The 20,352-nt window shown below is 49.8% G+C and overlaps 1 protein-coding gene and 1 non-coding gene across 3 annotated transcripts in view; one reads left to right on the top strand and one right to left on the bottom strand.

The window, feature by feature from the left end:
* Nucleotides 1-3,261: 3,261 nt before the first annotated feature.
* Nucleotides 3,262-3,333, top strand: TRNAT-CGU (transfer RNA threonine (anticodon CGU)). Its single transcript has one exon. It is a non-coding gene; the product is annotated as a tRNA-Thr (tRNA).
* Nucleotides 3,334-15,847: 12,514 nt separating this feature from the next.
* Nucleotides 15,848-20,352, bottom strand: part of COPRS (coordinator of PRMT5 and differentiation stimulator) — a 190,434-nt gene continuing 185,929 nt past the window's right edge. For both annotated transcript variants that reach the window (XR_008735101.1, XR_008735106.1), the window contains exon 6: nt 15,848-20,321. The gene's annotated coding sequence lies outside the window, so the exon portion shown is untranslated. The remainder of the gene's footprint in view (nt 20,322-20,352) is intronic.

The following is a 20,352-nucleotide window of genomic DNA, read 5'->3' on the forward strand; positions in this document are numbered from 1 at the left end:
GTTCCCAACTCTCAGCAGCTCAGGCTAACATGCTGTACTGCTGACCTACTTCCAGATCAATTACTCACTGGTACGCAAGAAAGACACACTGGGAAAGTAAATCAGCTGTTACTCGGGGGATAGGAATACATCAACACCATGTATCACAAAGTCTGTAATAGTTTCTAACAAATTATGCTGTTCCTCCTGGGCTGGGGAGAGCAGAGACTCTTGGGTCATTTTGCAACCAGGAATTAAAGCTCAGAACTCCCTGGGAGGTGACTTATCTTGCTCTTATCTTTTGAGGGGGAAGGGAGGAAGGGAAAAAGTTTGAAGCCAGACAGGTTAAATAAGGCAGCAGCAAAGTAGGAAATAGATGGCAGGAGCTGACTCCTGAAAACTTGGATGGTGGCAAGGAGAGCCATTACAAAGAGGAAATACACCTCGCGTGAGCGCAAGTGAGTACACTAGCCAACTCCTCTGGTCTGGCAGCAGGCTCTGATCTCCTCATGTTGTCTTGGCAGACACATTTTGTTGAACATAGCAATCTCAAAGCCATGACTTTGATGCTTTCCCTTGCTCTGTTTGCTGCTCTTGATGGCCCATGTTTCACTGTTTGCCTAGATTTCCGATGGCAGAGGTCTGGGATGTGTCACTTCACTCTAAATGTTTTTTGATGGATGTAATGCAGCAGGGACTCTCCTAGCTTGCATAACTCAGGGTAAGTTTTGTCCTTGGACCCAGCTGCTTTTTGCATGCAATAGAGGGGTTAGAGCATATGACTAGTAAATGGAAGACTGTCCCAGATGTAGAACTATAACTATTTGGGTTAGTGGTGACTTTAAAGCAACTTTGCAGTGATACGTGTCAGCACGTCTTCTGCACAGTGCTTAAACCCTTATTCCCTCACACTGAGATCTTTGTACCTTATCTTGCTAACAGACAAGGTAGTTAATATTTTGATGCAATAGCATATAACATAAGGTTACAACTCATAGTAAAGACTGTTTCTGAAAAGAAGGAAGACCTGAGCTGTGGTACCAAATGAGGTAGATGGAATTTAGCTGCTGAAAGGCTGCACTCACGCTCTCCCTGTTGTACCATAATGCAAACAAATAGCAGGTTGTGGTTTATGAAACACTTGTCTCTCTTGGCCACTGTGTGGCTTTTCTTAATGTGCTCAGGCTTTTATTTAAAACACAAACAGTCACCTGGCAGGGTTGCTGTCAGCCCTTCAATAATCCTCTGGTCTGCCAGAGCACTTTTCCTGTGTGACAGAGAAATAACCCTGACCAAACCTGTCCTTTTAGCCTCTCGGATCAAAGGGTGGACTTTGGAGCTGAGTTCTGGCTGTGCAAAGCAATGAATTGCAGAGTTGCACTGAAGCAAAGCAGGAGCAGAGGAGTTTGCTTTCACTGGTGGAAATACTGTATGAGCATGGATTTAAGATGCAGCTCTGTTGCCCCCCCCCCCCCCAGCAGCCCCCAGGTGAGCTGCTGGCCAGGACAGCGGGTACAGCAGAGCTTCCCCGCAGCAGAGAAGGGCCAGGCTCTTCGCATCACCGCTGCCAGGGCTGATGGCTGTGGAGGGATGTGGTTAAACACCTGAAACGCAAAAGTCTAGAGCCATGGAGGGTGCAGGACGTGGCTGAAAACCAGCCATGAGTTCTGCAACCCCCATGGCTCCTGCCATCCTGCTGTTCTTGGCCTCTGGGTATCGCAGGGATGCTGGCTTCCCAAGCGACTGTACCATCAAAAAAGCAAACCTTAGCATCAGAGACCAGCTTGGAAATATTTGGCACAATATTTGTGTTAACACCTAAAAAGGGGACTTACCCTTAGGAAAGCAACTGTTCCTCTTTGGCATGAGCTGTTCAGACCTCACATGTTTTATTTATTTGTGCAAGGAGCACACTGCAAACGCAGTATGTGTTCTTGCAATAAAGGTTGTGCAACTTGGATCTGATGGGACAGGCAATGATGTCTGGTTACAAATTCATAGGTATATGGTGCAAAGAGGGATTATGAGATGTCAGCTCGATAGTGGGTTCTAAGTGTGCCTGGATTTTTTAATTTTCTTTTTGTTTGCTGAATTTGGTTTGTGTTATTCAGGAGAAGTATGTGAGCCAAAAAATACCAGATTACTTTCTGCTGCCCAGCAATGCCTGAAAACTAGAAACCAGAATTAAAAGTTTCAATGCGAAGCTAAACAGTGGTTCAAAACCACAAACTTCAAATTCTTCCCTCCTGCCCTACAGCTAGTGGTGATAAAAATGAGAGCTGATTCATTTCTTGGGTTTTAACCAAGCATTAGCCATAAGACTAAATATTTGGTAACTGGAAACCCGGAGGAGGAAATATTAATAATGTAGTATTGTATTTATGATTGATGCTATTATGATTTTACTGTGTAAACAGAAAATAAGGGGGTTGAAGTAAAACGTGAAAATTCAGTTTGAATATAGGGAACACTTCCCGACACAGCCCCCTGTCAGGCCGCCCGATGCCGTCCCAAGGGACGGGGTGGAAACGCTGTTGCTTGGCGCACGGAGGGTGCGGGGCGGTGCGGAGCGCGCAGAGCTCGCGCCCTCCCGCGGCTCGCGCTCCGGGGGGGCCTCCCTGCCCCCTCGCCGCCCCCGAAGCGGGGCGCGCCCCGCGCCCTCCCCAGCGGGTGCGGGGCCCCGGGAGCGGCCGGGCGGCAGGCGGGCCCCGCAGCGGGCTTTTTTCATACCAAACAGCCGCTGTTCGTGCCGCAGGCGGCAAGGCGCGTCCGTAGCGATGCGCGGCTCCCCTCTGTCGCGACAAACACTAGCGACTGTTGGCTAGGAGGCAGGAAAACCAACGTTCACCGATATGTCTTGGTCTCTCCCGAGCTGCCCGCGCCGGTGCTGCCGGCCGAACCCGGCGGGATTTGGGGGGCTTCTGAGCGGCGTCGCTCGGGGCACGGGGGCCGCGGGCCGGCTGGGCCCGCGCCGCAGCACGGCCCGCTCGCCCTCCCGCCCCGCCGTGCTGGGCGGTTCCGCGGGGCCGGCACCGCCCGGTCGCGGTGCCCCGCCCCGGCGCCGCACGTGCTGCAGGAAGCGCCGCGAACCGGGCGGGCGGCCCGGCGGCGTGCTGCGGTGCCGCGGCCCCTGCCCCGCGGGGCGCGGGCTGGGCGGCGGTCGGTGGGGGGTGCCGGCCCGTCCCGCCGCAGGTAGCTCCCCGGGGCGGGCGGCCGGGCCCGGCGGCGGGCGGGTGGCTCGCCGGCTTCCACTGGCGGCGCGGGGGTGCTGCTAGCCCGTCGGGCGCGGTGGCCAAGTGGTAAGGCGTCGGTCTCGTAAACCGAAGATCGCGGGTTCGAACCCCGTCCGTGCCTGCCGAGGCAGCGCGGTGCGCTGGCAGCCCCCCCGCGGGGGGGCCGCGGACGCCGCCTCGTTTGCGGCTCCTTTTTGCTTTCGGTGGCGGGTGTGGGAGCTGCGGGCCGGGGCCGCGCTCTGCTGCCGGGGCGCTCGGCGCGGCGGGTCCCGCGGAGCGGGGCAACTGACCCGCCGCGTGGTCGCCAGCCCCCGTGGATTCCCACCGTGGCCGCGATCCCCGCGGATCTTTGCCACAGAGCTGGGGGCGGGGGGGGCTCCACGGGGCGGAGGCCGCGGGGGGGAGCTCCGGCCCCGGTGCGGCCCCGCTGCCGTGCACCGCACCTGTGCGAAGGGGCACGGAAAGCGCCGCCTCGCCGCAGGGATCTCGCCGCGCTTTGTTCCAGGACGGTTGTCTTCACTGCAATGAATCATAGTTAAAATAAAGCTGATGTTTGTGCTGCCTTGCTGTGGGGGAAGTGTTGGGTGAGCTGGGGAGTGATGGATCCCTCTTGCTGTTGCTTTGTAGGTGTGAGGATTGGTGTAGTTCTCACATAGAGAGTCCTTAAATGATAGAGGGAGGCCAAATCCTGGAGTAAACAAATACGGCTAGGAAAAGCTTCGTGCAGTTGTACTGTTTACACCAGAATTGGCCTGGATTGCTTGGTTCTTAATACAAGTTTCACACATGTGCAAGGGCATTTCTGCTGGCTCTGTATAACATCACTTAAGCTGCTTTCAGACAGCTTAAAATATGTAAAGAATAGAGTCATTTCATTGCAAAATTGCAATAGCCAGATATCTCGGAAGAGCTGAGGACCCTGTTCCAAAAAACTAGCTGCTTCCTTCGATGCGTAGAAAAAGCCGGCTTTTGTTGTTTTATGTGCCACACTTAGCCTGGGACTGGGTGGGTAGGAGGCTATTTGTCTTTCTAAATAAGCATTGGAAGTGTGTGTGTGTAAGATGTTTGGGGAGGTTTGTGGAAAACGGTTCTACAGTATGTTATTAACGAGCTGCAAAAAAAGCCACAGTACATTTTGATATAAAAACAGGAAATGCAGTTTAGAACTTTTTTAGAAAAATGTAGACACCATTTTACTTGGAAAATGCAGTGCTGTCAAAATCCTGTCAACTTTGTTGGAGGCCTTTGAGGACGAAAGTTCTAGCTTTGAAACACCCTATTTTGACTTTGTATTATTATTATTTTTCTACAGCATCTCACATCAGAATGTCAAGCCAAAATGTTTCTAATGATTCAAAAGCTGTCTTGCAGCTTTTGCAGAGAATTTCAGAATTCTGTGGGTTTGTTTCTGGTTGAAACCAATTGTGAAACCACGGTCCTCCCTGAAACAGGCTTGCCATCCCGTAAACCTGAGCAGTTTAGTCTTGCCCAAACGTGTGCCACAAACCCAGGACCAAGAACCAGATATTTCAATAAAGCTCTGGCACTGCCATTCCCTGTGGCCATAACACATCCAGGCAGCTTACCAGTTGCTTAACTTCAGTCTCTGCAGAACTGGAATATTCACTCCTAGCTCCTGGGTGTCTTGTCAGGAAGGTCCTTTGCAGACTCTGTATATGGCTCCTTGGAGAGGAGCCCACAGGAAAGCTCTGTACCAGGACTACTGATGTACATCTTCACTCTTGGAACAAGCTCACCTGCCCAGATCCTTTCTGTTCTGTAACATGTAGTTCTGCCTTCAAGGCTCCCCAGTGTGTCTGTGAAGAGCTAATCCCAGGGCAGAGGTGTTTTTTCCCAGTCTTCAGGACCATCTTTTTTTGGCTGTTGGTTTTGCTCAGCACAGCACAGTCCTGGTCTGCGATACAGGCCCCTGCTCACCCTCAAAGTGTGACTGAAAAATGGTGTGTTGGTTGTAGGAGTCAAGAAAGTCCAGACAAAGCTAAGGAGGTGTTCCTGTACAGCAAAGAATGGGCGGGGACCTTGCTATAAATACCACATTTCAACAGGTAAAGCTTTCGGAGGAGTTTGTCACCTCTGAAAAGTTCTGGTTGGCTTGTTAGAAGGTATGCAGCTGTGCTTCGGGGCTCACATGTAAAGTTTACACCAGGGCAAGGTGCTGTGCTGAGCCTGCTGGAGACAAAGTATGAACAGCCCTGGCTGAGGCAAGAGTGGAGGCTGCGAGTTACTTAAGATAACTGGGGGAATACTTCCAGCAGGAGCTCAGGGTGTGAAAGTCTGGCCCCACGCGTGTCTGTCACCTGGCACGCGTGCTGTGCATGACCTGCCTCCTTGGGACAGGAGCACTGCATGGTTTGTTAACAAAGCTGGAAATCAGCAGCTAGACCTCAATTGATGTGAGTTAGCAGAGAGCTGCGCAAGGTAATTAGACTGTGTCAGCTGACCCTGTGTGTGAGCAACATCCAGCCTGAAAATAAAACCCGTATAAAATTTTCTGCCCATCACACCTAGGCAGAGCTGGTCCTGCTACTCCCTCCCTTCCTGGGTTGCTGGTGTGGGCACCAATGGGGCCTTTTGGTTCTCCTTTCTCCCCTCTCTTTGGTGTCTCCGCACCTTTGCTTTTTGCGGGAGCTCCCAGCATGACAAGGTTGTGTTGAGGCAGATCACGTGTTTTCTCACCTCCCAGATTCCTGGCCCCCTCTTCTGACTCATTCAGGCAATAAATTTGATTTTGGCTTTAATTTAATAGCTAAAGTCCTGAAGTGCCAATGAACTTTAATCAAGATGCTTATGATCTGATCATAGCTGTGCTGGAGATGGTTTTGGTTTGGGTTTTTTTGGTGGGTGAGGGAGAGCTGTTTATTTTGGATACAAGTCCTGACCAAAAACATAAAAAATTTTAGGTGCCCCATTTGAGTTGCTTTAAGATCTTTGATTTTATTCCAGAAAATACTGAGTAGCCTCCCTCTGAATATAACACCTCTATTAAATGAGGAGTTATTAAATGAGGCCCCTTTTAATTACCTAATAAAAACACATTACAATGACTGTACTTAAAAGATGTGTTAATGCTAGAAATCTTGGCCATATTTAGATACAGAATTTCCTGACGTTTCTGGTTTGACAAACCAGTTATTCAGAATCCAGACATCTTCATGACCCCTTTAAAATAAGTGTTAAAATGACTCAATTTTAACAGCAGTATTTCTGAATTGTGTATTATATGTATTTTTGAAAGGCTGACAGAAAATGCTTGCTTTTGAAAGGTAAGATGTGAATGGGGACTAAAAGCATAATGTTCTTTGTTCGGATTATAATAACATTTTCAGTTCTTTGCAACTCTCCTGAGTGTCTGTTGCGTCCTCCCCAGGGTCAAACTTCAGCAACTGAAAACCAGTGTGTTAGCAACATAGGAGGAGCTGTGTGTCTGGTGCAGAAATAGTAGTGAGATCATTCGAAAGCCTTGCGCAGATCTTGCTGTATGGAGCTGGGCAGGGGGATTGCCGCAAAAGCTCTTCAGACCCTCTTCTCCCATTAATAACGTGTTAGATTGTATTCCAGCCTCTCTTGCTCTTTGGGTATCCCTCCATGGGATGGCTGACACCTTTTTTTTTTTTTTAAAAAAAAAAAAAAAAGAGAGAGAGAGAAAAAAAAACCCCAACAACCCAAGCCCTGAAACCTTGAACTTCGAAAGAAAAGACATGTGCCGAGTTGTGCAAATAGATCGTGGTGTGCCAGGGGTGAGCAGGCTGCCTGAGCCAGCTGGGCCATGTGCTGGCGGAGCCCTTGCTCTCTGCAGCGGGGCTGGTGTCGGGGCAGCCGGGCCCTGCCTTTGTACATGGTAAATAGCAGGGCCAAGCTGGGAGGATGCTCGGCGTGCAACGCGAAACTGCAGTGACATTTCCTGCAGATTAGACAGCTAAGTGTACAAATATTTTGTAACAGTGCGGGTGCTGACGAGACCACCAACAAACAATTGAGGAGGAGACAGTGATCTTAGATGAGGCAGGAGAACACTATAGGCAGTATTGTCTGAATCCTAAATATATGGCTGAGTAAATTAACCCATGAGTAAATAAACCTCAACTGTGGAAATCTTCACATGGCTACAGCAATGTGATTCCCATTTCCATTATGCCTGGAATGTAATGGACTGCTGAAGTTTGACCAAAAGGCATTTCTTGTGTCAAAATGAAAAATTACAGATCAAAAGGGTGACTTTGCAGACAAACATATCGATCTAAAGCCTGGGTGACACAGACTTCCTGGAAGAGAGCCCAGAAGCATGTCTGTGTTTAAAGTCAAATGGCTGTAGCCTTTTACCACTGATGAATAAAAAATGTTTTTGTCTGCATGCCGAAGGCTCAAGCAGAAACAGAAATTACTCGATTTGTTCTGCCAGAGGAGCAGGTACGTGTTTGCGAATAGTAATCCATTGAACCCTGCCGTTTTCAGCAATTTAAAAAATGACAGTAAGACAGGAAATAAAAAAATTTCCCCCTTGAAAACTCTGTTTATGGCATCAGTTGGAGAGGCAAAGAGAGTTGTCTCGTTCTGTGTTCAAGGGTCAAAGCTACTGGTGTCCCCTTCTCTAGAAACGTGATGAGGGCAGCAGTTGTGAAGCTCCTCCGTGAGGATCCCAGTTGTATTTTTGCTTTGGTACAACACCTGTAGAGGTCCAGTCCTGAGGATGGTACTATAGATCCTAAAGAAAAGGTCCAGGTATGCCTCCCTGACCAGGATTAATGAAGAGGTCAGCGCAGCATGCTGATGCTGCTGCTCCTCTGAGAGCAAGGTGTAACATCACGAGTGGTGGCAGTGGGACTTTGTGAATGAGCAATGTGGGCAGCAAGGAGAGGGAGTGGGAGTCCTTATTGCCATGCTGTTGTAGTGCAGAGCAGTCTTCGGTGCCTTGCTTTTCCAAGGGAACCCGTGAAAACAGAATTTAAATGGAAAAAGTGGTGCTGAATGGCAGCGAGTGCTTCTGTGAAGCCCAGAAGATGCCAGCTGACATTCCAGGCAGAGTGTCTGAAATGAACTGCAGTTATGCAGGGAAGGAGGAGTAAGGGGGATGGATGGATGGATGGGAGATTTCTAATCTCACCTCCTCCAGTATGTTTAACCTCAGCAGCACGGGGCCTACTGGTCACAGACACCCTGCTCCTCTCCCTCTTTCTCTCTCAGGTGCTTATTCATGTTCCTGACTGTAAACTGCGTGAAAGAAGCAGAGGCTCAGAGCCCAGGCCTAGAAGGTTTTGCATGGGGGTTCTCCTTATCCGTGTGAATACCCTCTTGCATTCACCACTGAGTGGTTTACTGCAGTAAGCAAGCTGTTGCAGGATGAAGGGCAGTAACATGAGTATAGCTTTTTGTTATGACCTTGATGTAAATTGGAAAACAAATATATTGGAGCTGATGAAATTATATGTTTGTAAATGCAGTGCCGTGGGAGCAGAGTCAGATTGGATTTATATAGCTTCTGAACTATTAGTCCTTATATGAATCTCGTATTATGGAGAATGATTTCCTTTGCATTCTGCACAATACAGCTCCGCCTGCCTGGTGATTATGTTGACAAAGCTAGGCTTCAGATTCCAGCCCGAGACGTCACGTCAGCAATGCAAAAAGCATCAACAACAAACAGAACAAGAGACAAAGGGCACAAAGTGAGACACAGGAGGTTCCGACTGAACATCAGGAACACTTTTTCAAGTGAGGGTGACTGAGCTGGAACAAGTTGCCCACAGAGGCTGTGGAGTCTCCATCCTTGGAGACACTCAAAAGCCATCCGCACACAATCCTGAGCAGCCTTCTTTAGGTGGCCCTGCTTGAGCAGTGGGTGGACCAGGTGACCGCCAGAGGTCCCCTCCAACCTTAACCTTTCTGTGATTCTCTGAAACTCCTTTGCCTTTGAACTCAGTACTGTTTGCTGCTGCCTGAAAGACCCAGGGTCAAACCTGCCCCTGCACTAACAGCAGCGGGGCTTCTTCAGGGTGTGCTCCCTGTGACTGTGGCTTGCCATCTCATTTGTGGCAGCAGTAATTCAAATTGTAGTGCTGAGTTGGTGCAATCATCTAAGTTAAAGTATTTAAACTGTATATGAATTCAAGGCAAGGACAACCTAATATAGAATTTAATATTTACTGTCCTCGAAGAAGCTATAATAAACTTAGACAGGAAGCTCAAGCAAGAGATGGAGCAGTCAGCTAGCATTGCAGATATGTTGGAGGGTTCTTGGGAACACCAGCCTGAAACTTCTGTATGTTACTGCTGGACACTGCGGTCATCAATTGAACCCAGATGGTCCTAAGAGTTTGATGGCATTGTGCAGTTTGCACTTCACAGCCTTATTGCGACTGTGAGGATTGTGCAGCTGAATGGATGGATTCCTTGTCACTAATTTCACAGGGACTGTACCCAGGTTCAAACGTATTTCATCATAGGAAAAGGAAAGCAGAAGGCATGTGAGGCTTTACTGGTGTAGCTGGGTTTAAAGCCTCATTTCATACTCCCAGTGTGTAGATGGGAGGAATAATACTGTGGCAGCATCTTTGATTTTAAGAAAGCATCTTGTATAGCCCTGGGAACACTGTCCCTCTCAGCAGTCACTGTAATGCCTTGGTGCCCATGTAAGACCTGTGCAGTGAGAAAGGAGCTTCCACTCTGAGCCTGATCCTGCTCCCTGTGAGCCTCTGCTGGAGCTGAATTCCTGACTCCTGTCCTTTCATCACTCTGGGCCCAAGCAAAAGAGTGCTTGTGAGCTACCAAATATAGAATGTGCGCAGCCTATTTCACAACTGGAGCTTGCAAATGCTGGAGTGGATTTCATGGACTGAAGCCCCCCAGGGAGGGAGCATTACAGTAAATAATGTTAGTGCATTTGTTTAATCCCTGGGAATTGTGGAACATAGGATTAAAGTGGGCTAAGGGGATTTCCCCATTGACAGCTGCTCCTCTGTGCACAAACACACACACACACACACTATTTTTTTATATGTAACTTGTTCAACCCCAAAGAATTTAAACTGCATATGGCACTGTGCATAACATGACTGTTGTTTCCACATCTGGTTACACATATCTGTCTCCCCCAGTAATTGTCTTTAATAGACACAATTGGGGATGAGGTAGTTGTACTAAGAAGAGACATAGCTCTGTGTTTGAACAGGAAACTGTTATTTCTGAGTGTAATCGTAGCTCATCAGTCCTGTGATTTTCTCCTCTCCCCCATACACACACAAGCATATTTGCTTTAAATATGAAGGCCCTATTTATGGTGGGGCACTCGTGTTGTACTGACAATTTGCCAGAGGTTCTTTGGATGGGCAGAGCCTTGGCCAGTGAGCAGAGCACTGGACCACGTCTACGCTGTGACTGGAGGCTGGAGCTCACTGGTGTTACGTGGGTGCTCAGAGCAGAACAACCAGGTCGTAGTAAGGATCTCAGGAGGACTGCAGTTTCTAGAAATCCTTAATGGACTTGGCTGCTCAGTGTTCCTGCAGAGGTACACAGGGTCAGGCCACCTCCCTGCAGTACATCATATTTACACATTTCAGAACTTTTAATCATAAGCTTGATATTCCTATGGTTCTGATAAAAAAAAAATATTAAAAAAAATCTGAGACTGTCTCTGGCATGAATCCATATGTTCAGGTGAAGACCAGAAAAGTTCATCCTGTGCCATCAGTGGAGTTTCAGTTATTTCTCTCGCTACTTTGTGTTCAAGTTTAACTTCGTTGACAATCCAGTCTCTTTGTCAACAAGGTCTGATGCTGAAATACCAAGCTGTTGGCTACAAGCCACGCTTGCTTACATGCTGCTTAGTACCACACACTGGAAAGTTAACAAATCAATGGCTCTACTTGCAGAGAAAGGTATTGCATAAGCGCGGGCAGGATCAAGAAAGAAAAACTCAGAATAATGCATGCATTCAACTAGACCAAACTGTGCCCGCAGGGTCTAAGCATGTCCCAGTCAGCAACGTGCAGTCCAGTCTCCCACCCATAGAAGCTCCCTTCTGACTTCAGAGGTATCACACCAGCCTTCCACTTTGTGAAGCCTATAAAGAAGCTACTACATCTGGTTCATGGCTCTTGTTAAAATGTTTCTTTTTTCTAAACAGGGCTATTTTCGGAAGTGATAGAATCTATTGTTCCATAGTTATTGTTCTGGGGTATTGTTGGTCTAATGTTATTAATATATTAGCCCTTTGGCTGCCAAACGGTTTGAAACAAACTGCTTATATTTATTTTTAGAATTGTAAAAGTTGTGATGCTTTACAACTTGATATGCTTGTGATTACATCTGAACTGAATGCAGAGTTAATCCTCTGCCCAGCTCCTATCCAGACAGGGGCTGTAGTCATGCATTCCCAGCACACGGGTTCTGCACACCACAGAGAGCAGCCAGCAGGTATTTGTGAGAGCAGATGAAGTCCCGAGGCCTGACCTTCTCAGGTATGGAAGTGCCTCCTGCCACAGGAAGGCATGCCTGAAACAGGCCTTATCCAGTTACCACCGCAGGACTGCCAGTGCCGTCAGTGGGAGTGGGAGCGGGCTGCCAGCAGCTGAGCACATCTCGTGGGACTAGGCTCCCTGCGTAAGACCTCCCGCTGGGCAAAAATGTGTGAAAGTCTTGCCTTGCTCTCATGGAAATTAAGAAGCACTTCACATCAGTACCAGTGGGGGCAAGATGAAAGCAAGAGGCAACATGTATGAGGCTGCTGAAAATAGCAAATTAAACGGTTGGTCAGGACACCAGCTAAACAGTATGCCATCAGCTTAATTTGGAAGAAACTTCTCCATTCCCTGGCTCACGCCAGGAATAAGAGGTTGCTGGATGTAACTTGCAGTCTCTGTAAGAGTAAAAATCTCTTAGTTTCTAAAAGCTGTTGAGGACTTTTCTGGTTCAACGCAAGTGATTTCTACAGCATCCATGCCCTTCACCAGAGAAAAGTTTAGTGTCTTTTACACCGGTTTTGGAAGTCTTCATTTCTATCAGTTCTCACTGGGCATTGTCACTACAGAACAAATTGAGTGTCACCATTCCAGATGATCAAGAATTTCTTCATTTCTGTATCTTCTGCCAGTACATCTTATTTCCAAAATGCTCATACAACTTCTTCCTTCTTTCAAACCTTTTTGCCCGTGGTCTGTGATTCACTTTGCGTTCTACTATCATTTTTAAACGACATGTTCCTTGGCTCTAAATATTCATCAGGCTTCCAGCCAAGGAACACGTTCTTCTGTGTAGAGAGTGGCTTTGCAGTGTTGATCAAGAGCAGTTACATGACAGATCAAGTCCTCTCTGTTATGTTCTATCTGCACAAACCAGGTAGAGTCACTTGCCGCATCCACAATGATGCTGATACCATACAGCTCTGAGCACACAAAGCCTTCTAGTGCAACCTGCTTACATCTGGCTGTCTTATGTGGCCTCTGTATAGACACAGGAAAAATACCCAGTGTACACAGCAGGGATGTGCATTTGCATCCTGCTGAACCCAAATATTGAAAAGATGAGTCCTCTGGATGCTGGCTTTGATTTTTGTTAGCTTTAGCTTGTGAAGCCCAGTTTGGAACTTCTTGCTAGCAGAGTTTTTCCTACCAGGTACAGAAGATATGGTGGAGACATTTCCATGTGTTGGTAATCTTGTCCCATAGCCTAGGCTCATTCTAGTCTGCATCTCTTGTGGACCTGCTGCTCAGCTCAATGGAGCTGTGTTCCTGCTGTGGTTTTCTGTGAACATCACCTTGGTTGCTGACATCTTGCAGGAGCAGTGAGTGAGCTCCTCTCTTTTTGTAGGACAAAATGTTGCAAGCCATTCCTCATGTTTCTGGTGGCTTCAGCATGCTGCTGGACTGGTCACTACTTTGCTGTGATGCTGGAGTAAGCTGTCCAGGGGTATGATCATGCAAAGAACTGAAGCTGTCTGTGGTGTGTGTGTGTTTTGTCCCCTTTTCCACAGTTGAAAGGATCTGTAGCAAAGATTAAAGGGAGGTGCAGTAGCTGGCCAACCCCTATGACCTGTGGGCAGGGCCCACACGTTGGGTTGGTATCCAAAGCACACAAAAGTTTCATTCCAAAAGGTCTAGAGAGCTGAAAAACGTGAGGCAGGTAATGTGAGAGCAAAAAGCAGGAAGAAAGAAAGTTCCCTTTTTCATGGCATTTCAGCTGTCGCTTCTGACTTGACCTCACATTACTGAGGGCCTTGTGGCATTTTCTTAAAGTGCTTTTTTTAACTGCATGTACGTATAAATGCGTGGGTCTTTACCAAGCCCTGACAGACTGTACATCGCAGGGCCGTCCTCAGTGCCCAGGTTTTCTCGGCCGTACAGACACGGCCACGCGGCCCTATGGCTATGGCACCGACGGGGCGCGGGACACGCAGGAGGGTGCAGCATGCCGCTGACATCCCGGTGGTGGTGCAGGAGGTGAGGTGCCTACGTGGCTGCTTGCAGGCCCGCAGGAGAGGGCCGGCCGTGCAGGGCCGTGGCCGGGGGGTGCGCGGGGGGTGCCGGCAGCGGGCAGAGGCGGTACCTGCGGGGGGTGCGGCCGGGGCGCTGCCCGCGGTGGGGCCGGGCCCCGCGGCGCGGCCGGGGCTCTCCCAGCGCCTGTACCGGCGCCGGGGAAGGGAGGCTCCGGCAGCCCCGCCGCGCAGCCCAGCGGCCGCAGCTTCGTCGGGGTGGCCGGCAGCCCCCGGCGCGGCGCGGCCCGCGGCCGGCAGCGAGCGACCGCCAGGGGGCGCTGTCCGCCCTCGGTGGGCCGCGGGGCGCGCAGGTCGGCGCGGCGGGGCTGCCCCGGCGGCGGCGCCGGCGGGAGGAGCGCGGGGAAGGGCGGGAGGCGACCGGCTGCGCGGCGGCGGCGGGACGGCGGCGGGCACCGGCCGGCAGCAGCCTCGGCGCCCACTCCCTGCCTTGTGCGGGGCCGGATGGGCCAGCGGAGCGCCGGGGCGGGCCGGGGGTGGGGAGGGCAGCCCGGGAGTGCCTCCAGATCCGCCGAGCTGGGCTGCAGCGGGAGCTGCCCGGCGCAGGGGTGGGGACTGGCCGCTTCCTTAAACGGCGCGGGAGCGGCGGGGAGCGGGGCAGCGGGTCCGCACCGCCCCGGTGCGCCGGGCCGCGCCGACCCTCCCGGGACGCGGCCGCAACACGTGGAGCAAACTTTCGAGGGATGTGTGCCTGCCGCCGGACAGAAACGCCGCCGCAGCAGGACTGCGCCTTAGGGGTGCACGGAGCAGCTCGCCTCTCTCTGGTTTGGTGGTTTTTGGGTGTTGGTTTTTGGCTTTTTTTTTTTTTTTTTATTGCTGCTTTTGGGTGTTTGGGATTTTTTTTTTTTGCTCTTTCTCCTACTTCTCTGCTGCTTGTTGGGTCGGGGCTTCCTAAGCTCGCAGGGGCAAACGCAGCCTTTGAAAAAGCCGAGAAAAATGTTGCAATGTCCCTTGTGGCAACGAATTTTTTTTTTTTTTTATTTTGCCTTTTGCAAGGGCAAAGACGAAGCGTGGAAAAAATCCCAACGTGATCGATACCAGTTTAAATACCCATCTGCGAGCAGCTGGGCTGCGGGAGGCAGGAGCGGGGACCGCAGCCGCCCGCTACTTCTCCCCGCTCGGTTGCAGCTCAGCCCGAGCCCTTCCCGTGCGTAATCCCGGGGACCTGCGGCGCCGGGGAGGGGAGGCGGCCGCAGGGTATCCCCGAGCCCCGTTCCCGTGCTCCCTCCTTGCTCGGAGCGGGTAACGGGGGGGCTCGGGCTCTTTTGGCCGTCTGAACCATAACGGGGTGTTTTCGCTTCGCGTACGAAGTTCCCGCAGGAGCGGGCTCGGGCTCGGCGGTGCCGAGTCACGACGCGCGTCGGAGCTGCGGGCCCGGGGGCTGCAGGCCCGGCCCGAGGTGCGGAGCTGGCCCGCGGGCGTCCGCGGCTCCGGGACCGGGGGCCGGGCGACTCGCCCCGCCGCGGGCCGGGCCAGCTCGGAAGTTCGGGTAGGGGGCGGCGCGGATCGCTGGCTGCCCCGGCCGGGGGCGGTGGCTGCCGCCGAGGGGATGGCCCGGCTCCGGCGGGGTCCCGGTGGCCCCGGGGCGGGGGCCGAGGCTCAGCGCTGGCGGTGGGCACCGGCCGGGGAGAGGAGGGCGGTTTACAAACAGGCGTAAGGAATCGCAGCCCGCGCCTGATGGGCGAGCTGAGGGCTGGGTCTTTGCGGGCGAGATGAGAGCTCTGTGTCTTCAACTGGCCTACAAAGTCCCAGTTCTCGGCTCCCAGGACCTGCCGGGCTCGCAGCGGGCGAAGACGGAGCGCGGCGGCGCCGGGGCCGCTCCCGCCGGGAGGCGGCGGTCCCTGGGGCGGCCCTCGCCGCTGTGCCCGGACCGCCGCTTCCCCGGCGCTGTGCCCGGCGGGTGGCCCCGGCTCGCCGCGGGCGGGCTGTGGGGAGAGGACGGAGCTGGTTCTCCGCGAACCGTAAGTGCATTTTGTTTTCTTCCCCCGCGGAAAGGGCCTGCAGCGTGCGCGTCCACCGGCGCTGCGGCCATCCCCGCGGGCCCCGACGTGCGCGGCCGCGCTGGCAGAACGCGGTGCCCGGGCAGGCAGCGAGCGTCCCGGTTCGCTCCTGCACGGCCATGTGCATCCTTGTCACCGCTTTCACTTTCAGAAAACACATCTGTTTTCTTTTTTCTTTCCCCTCTTCTTTTTTTTTTTTTTTTTTTTTAATAAATGTAGTCACCATACATACCAAGTGGCCTGGCTCCCGGTAATTCTCTTATTCACCCAAGTGCTTTAACCACCCCTGCCCCTTCTGATGTTCCTTATGATTTGTCTTTGGTTTGGGTTCGGTACACTGTTCTTCTGGAGGCACTGGTTTGTGCTCCTTCTTTGGGCACAGTATATATACCACTCTTGTATGTTACTCTTTGCTTATATCGTATTTATATCTCCTGTGCCCTTCTGTGTTATGTTACATCACATTTTAAATTCTTAAATTAGAATTATTTTGAGGGTCCTCATTTTTTATTTTTTTTTAAATGTAGGTATGTTTTTACTTCTCTCTTGTAAAGTCAATTGACCTAGAATAAGGAAAAAGGCCAAGCAGCAACAGTATTCTCATGGTTAAGGTTTATAAAAGCAAATGGAAAATTAAAATCTTCCTGCGTGTTTTTTTGAGCCACTTAGAATTTAATTCTCTCTCTGATGTAGTATCACAGGAGTCTACATGCTGCATGTGTGTACACAGACATTTACACACGCCACACAACTTTTATCCTCTGATCCCATGAGACTTTTGCAAACAAACACTGTTTTCAGTGCTATATTCTGTAGCATTTGCCCATAAAAATAACAATATTTATTTAGTTTTTCACAATTAAGAGGAATTTGCAAATGGTGTTGCAGACGTCTGCATGCTTTTTTTCTTCTTTAGCCTTCTATATCCAAACACTTGTGCACAGCGTCTAAAATGTTTATTAATAGCTGTTCTTCTGACATGCATTTGGGGCATATGGATCTTGATATATCAGAATTATTTTGTGTGTGCAGTCCCGCAGTTGCCTGTTTGACTTGGGGGACAGCACGCGCGGTCAGGCCTGCCTTGGGCCTGTTCCCTTTATAAACCTATTCGTAAGTACTGGCTGGGAGCTTTCTCTGAAACCAAAATTTAAAGCAAATTTTTTTTCACACTGCATTTCCCCATAGGCCCATTTTTCCAGGGAACTGTCTAGTGGCCACAAAAAGGAAAAGTATGTGAAAGTAAGGAGTAAAGGCAAAAAATACTGTTGCCCTTTTAGGAGACAATGCTGTTAAAAAGACCGTTCTGCTGGCCTATTTGCAGCCCTTTTCTCCCTGCAGATCTGTAGCTCTTAAAGAAATTAATCTGCAGTGAAATCACAGAAATCTGATTCTAATCATCCACCCTGGAACAAGTCAGAGCTACAAGATGACGAGCATAATGTAAAAAATGCTTTCAGCACGTGGAGCCATATCATTAACATTAAAACCTGATGGTGTGAAAGGGGGGAAAGGGGAGTAGATTTCTGTGCCTCTTTAGCATGTTCCAACTTTTTGTGCAACTTTGTAGGCAAGCAGAGATTTTTGTTGAGGTTGTTTGTGTTGCTGTTCAGGCTCTTGGACTAGCTGCTAGGCTAAACTGAAGTTTTCCCTTTCATAGGAGATTTTCTTAATTGTGGTTTGCTTTGTAAAGCTGGGTAAACTGCTGGGTTTAGCTTTTGTCAGGTTTAACATAATCTGGAAATTTTTTTTCCAGCAGTAATTGGTTTCTTCCTGCCTTTAACTCTGGCAAGTTTTTTTTCCCCCCCAAACCTATTTTGGAGCACTACATAGCATAATTTGAGTTATGATCTTCTGATTTGAGTGCATCATACAAGATTCAGTCGAAACTTGGCTTCTGTAGGGAGCGAGTGCTCAGCGTTTTATGGTCATTGGGACTTGTTGAATGTGTACATTCGAGCTTCCAACTCCCCAGTCACTTTTAGATATTTTTTTTTCTTAATGGCATTTGCCAAGGTGAAAGGACACATTTTTTCAAGCAACATTCATCTGTTTGAACTAGCATGGATGTAGTTGTTTATAGCTGCTAGAACTCTGTTGACAGACTTGCTGTACTAGGAATGTATTTTTTTTTTCTTCATCTACATTATTAGCAATTATTTAGATCGTAGCTGCACACACTGCATTGACAGGCACGTCCCAACTTCTGTTTGTGCCCCAAAGAATATACAGTGCAACGCAGATGTATTTCTCAGCATCTGTTTTACACTGTTGAGTTTAAACATTCTCTCTGAATTAAAGTTCAGGCCGAAAGGGAACATTCCCTCATGCCCCAAATGACTTTTTGCGGGTCAAATTACAAAGTAAAAATATTTTATTTTATTCTTAAATAATATTGCTCTGAGGCTGGATTGGGGGTAGGCCATGGTTTAGCACTTTCCAAATGCTAAAGAAGATGGTTCAAGCTTCTGCTGCAAGTTGTGGACAAGCTCTTAAATTACTGTTTTAGCTCTGAAGCTTTCATAATGTCCTTTGCTCTCTGGGGTGCAGACTCAATTATTCCCCCCCTCCCCGGTTAATAATGGGGCTTTGTTTTATTTTCACTTCTAAACTTTATGCCTCTCTTGCTAATCTTTCTGTGTGTACAAATATGCTTTCTTCATCAGTCAGACTTGGCAATATTCAGGCCACACTAAACTAGTTCTGGGCAGTACAGCAAGGCGCTCTATTTATCAGCGCCTTTCTGGGGAAGTTTATTACACTGTAGGAGTGACATTTTCAGCCTTCTGAAAGACTTGGTAAATATTTGGCAGGTTCTACTCCTTCAACAAAAAAAGGGCCATATTTTATCTGTGATAAGGTCTGAAAGAAAACTATCTAGGCATTAAGGGCTTGAGTTGTTGGGCAGAAGGGTGGGGTTCATGCAGGATATTCTTTGAATTGCACTGAGTGAAGTCAAATGTTTGCCTGCAATTTAGGAACCGCTGTTCCTCTATGTTTGCAAATAAGAGACCTTCAAGCCAGGGTTGTATTTTAAGTATGCATGGAGCATAGCGAGTTTGCAGTGTTTGAGTTACAAATATATGTAATCAGGGGCAGGTTAGATTCAGACGGTGCCTGGTAGCAGCTCTGTTCCGCACAGGCCTTTCGCAGAAGCATGGACATGCTTGTGTTAGAATCTTGCACCCTTAGTGAGGACTAAATTTTGTAAGCATGAGGCATCCAGCATGTACCCAGCTTGCAGACGCTTTCCCCTCCACTCTTGGCCTCGTCCACAGATGGCAAACCCCGAGCTCGGGGCATGCTCTGTGCCAGCTCACGCTGCAGGCCAGCTTTTAAGCACACACAGGCAAACCAGACGTGGAAGAGAATGTGCTTTTCCCTTCCCGCTGCTGGCCTGCTTGAGAAAATCTTTCCAGCTCCCGCTGATTTCATCGCTTCCCTTCCTGGGATCTGTCCCTTTCTGGTCCCCAGAGGGGAGAGGAGGAGGGCAGGAGAGCTTAGAAGAGGCTGTGGGGTGGCTTGCACTGGCCGGCAGGTGAGGACGTCCCTGTGAGGCTTCAGCCCCTTCCTGTAGTCCAAGTGACATCCCTGTAAAACGAGAAAGAGTGGTGGCATCTGTGTGACTTTCACAAGGCACAGCTGTGTCCCTTTGCTGGGTATGATCTTTGCTTGGTAGAGGGGCTTCTGCTTTCTGCTTGGGTTCGATCGCTTTGGGGGAGCGAGCGAGAAGGGGAGTGTAAGCATGTGGTGGTACCAACGGCAGGACTGCGACTGCTGGGGGAGTGTCTGATGCTGCGGTAGGGAAACCCTTCCTTGCTGAGGGCAGAACAGGCCTTTCAGATCCCACTGCCAGCCTGCACATTCGCGTGAACCTTAGTGTGAGCCAGCAACAGTGTGGGAAAGAAATCATATGGCTGCAGACTGAAGGAAATGAGCCGGGGTGATGCTGGTCGGGAGATGGCTTCCTCTTCCCTGTGTAACTGACGGACTACGGATTCATGGCATGTTTCTTTAGCACTGAATTATCAAAGTATTTCCAAGACGCTGCTTGGTAGATTTGATTTTGTATCGGCTTCGTGGGTTTCATTTGGATCTTAGTGGCCTGTTGGTTTAGAAGGGTTAGGCTGTTAGGATTTTTCCCCTTCTGTGGCAGCAAGCAACAGGCCTTTGTTCTTCCTCTCCTTTGGCAGAAAGTCCTCCATGGTGTCCTGAACGTCCACGTGGGTGGATGATGTGCCCACATTCCACGGCATCATGCAGGATTTCAGTATTTTCCCAATACAGATTTGTTAGTGACACCATTTCTAGATCCAGGATTGGAGCCTCGACTCCTAGATCGTGCCTGCTAGTGTTGTTATTCATTATTACTATTTTAATTACAAAGCGTCCCATCTGACCAAGGCTTTGGAGTCTCGCTCAGGCAGTTACAGTACTCAGACAGTTGCAGTGCAGATGACAGACCACAGAGGAATGCGCGCTGCTTCAGGCATTATTTTGAGTAGCAAATGTTACCCTGAACTGTCCGATCTGGTGAAAGGGTCAGTCCTGTATAGCTGGAGGTAGGGCAGGGACCCTTCCTGTCCTTTTCCTGGTGAAATTCATCTATAAATGAAATAGTGACATACTGGTTTTT

The sequence above is a fragment of the Falco cherrug genome, chromosome 1, assembly GCF_023634085.1.
Source record: "Falco cherrug isolate bFalChe1 chromosome 1, bFalChe1.pri, whole genome shotgun sequence".
NCBI classification, from domain to species: Eukaryota; Metazoa; Chordata; class Aves; order Falconiformes; family Falconidae; genus Falco; species Falco cherrug.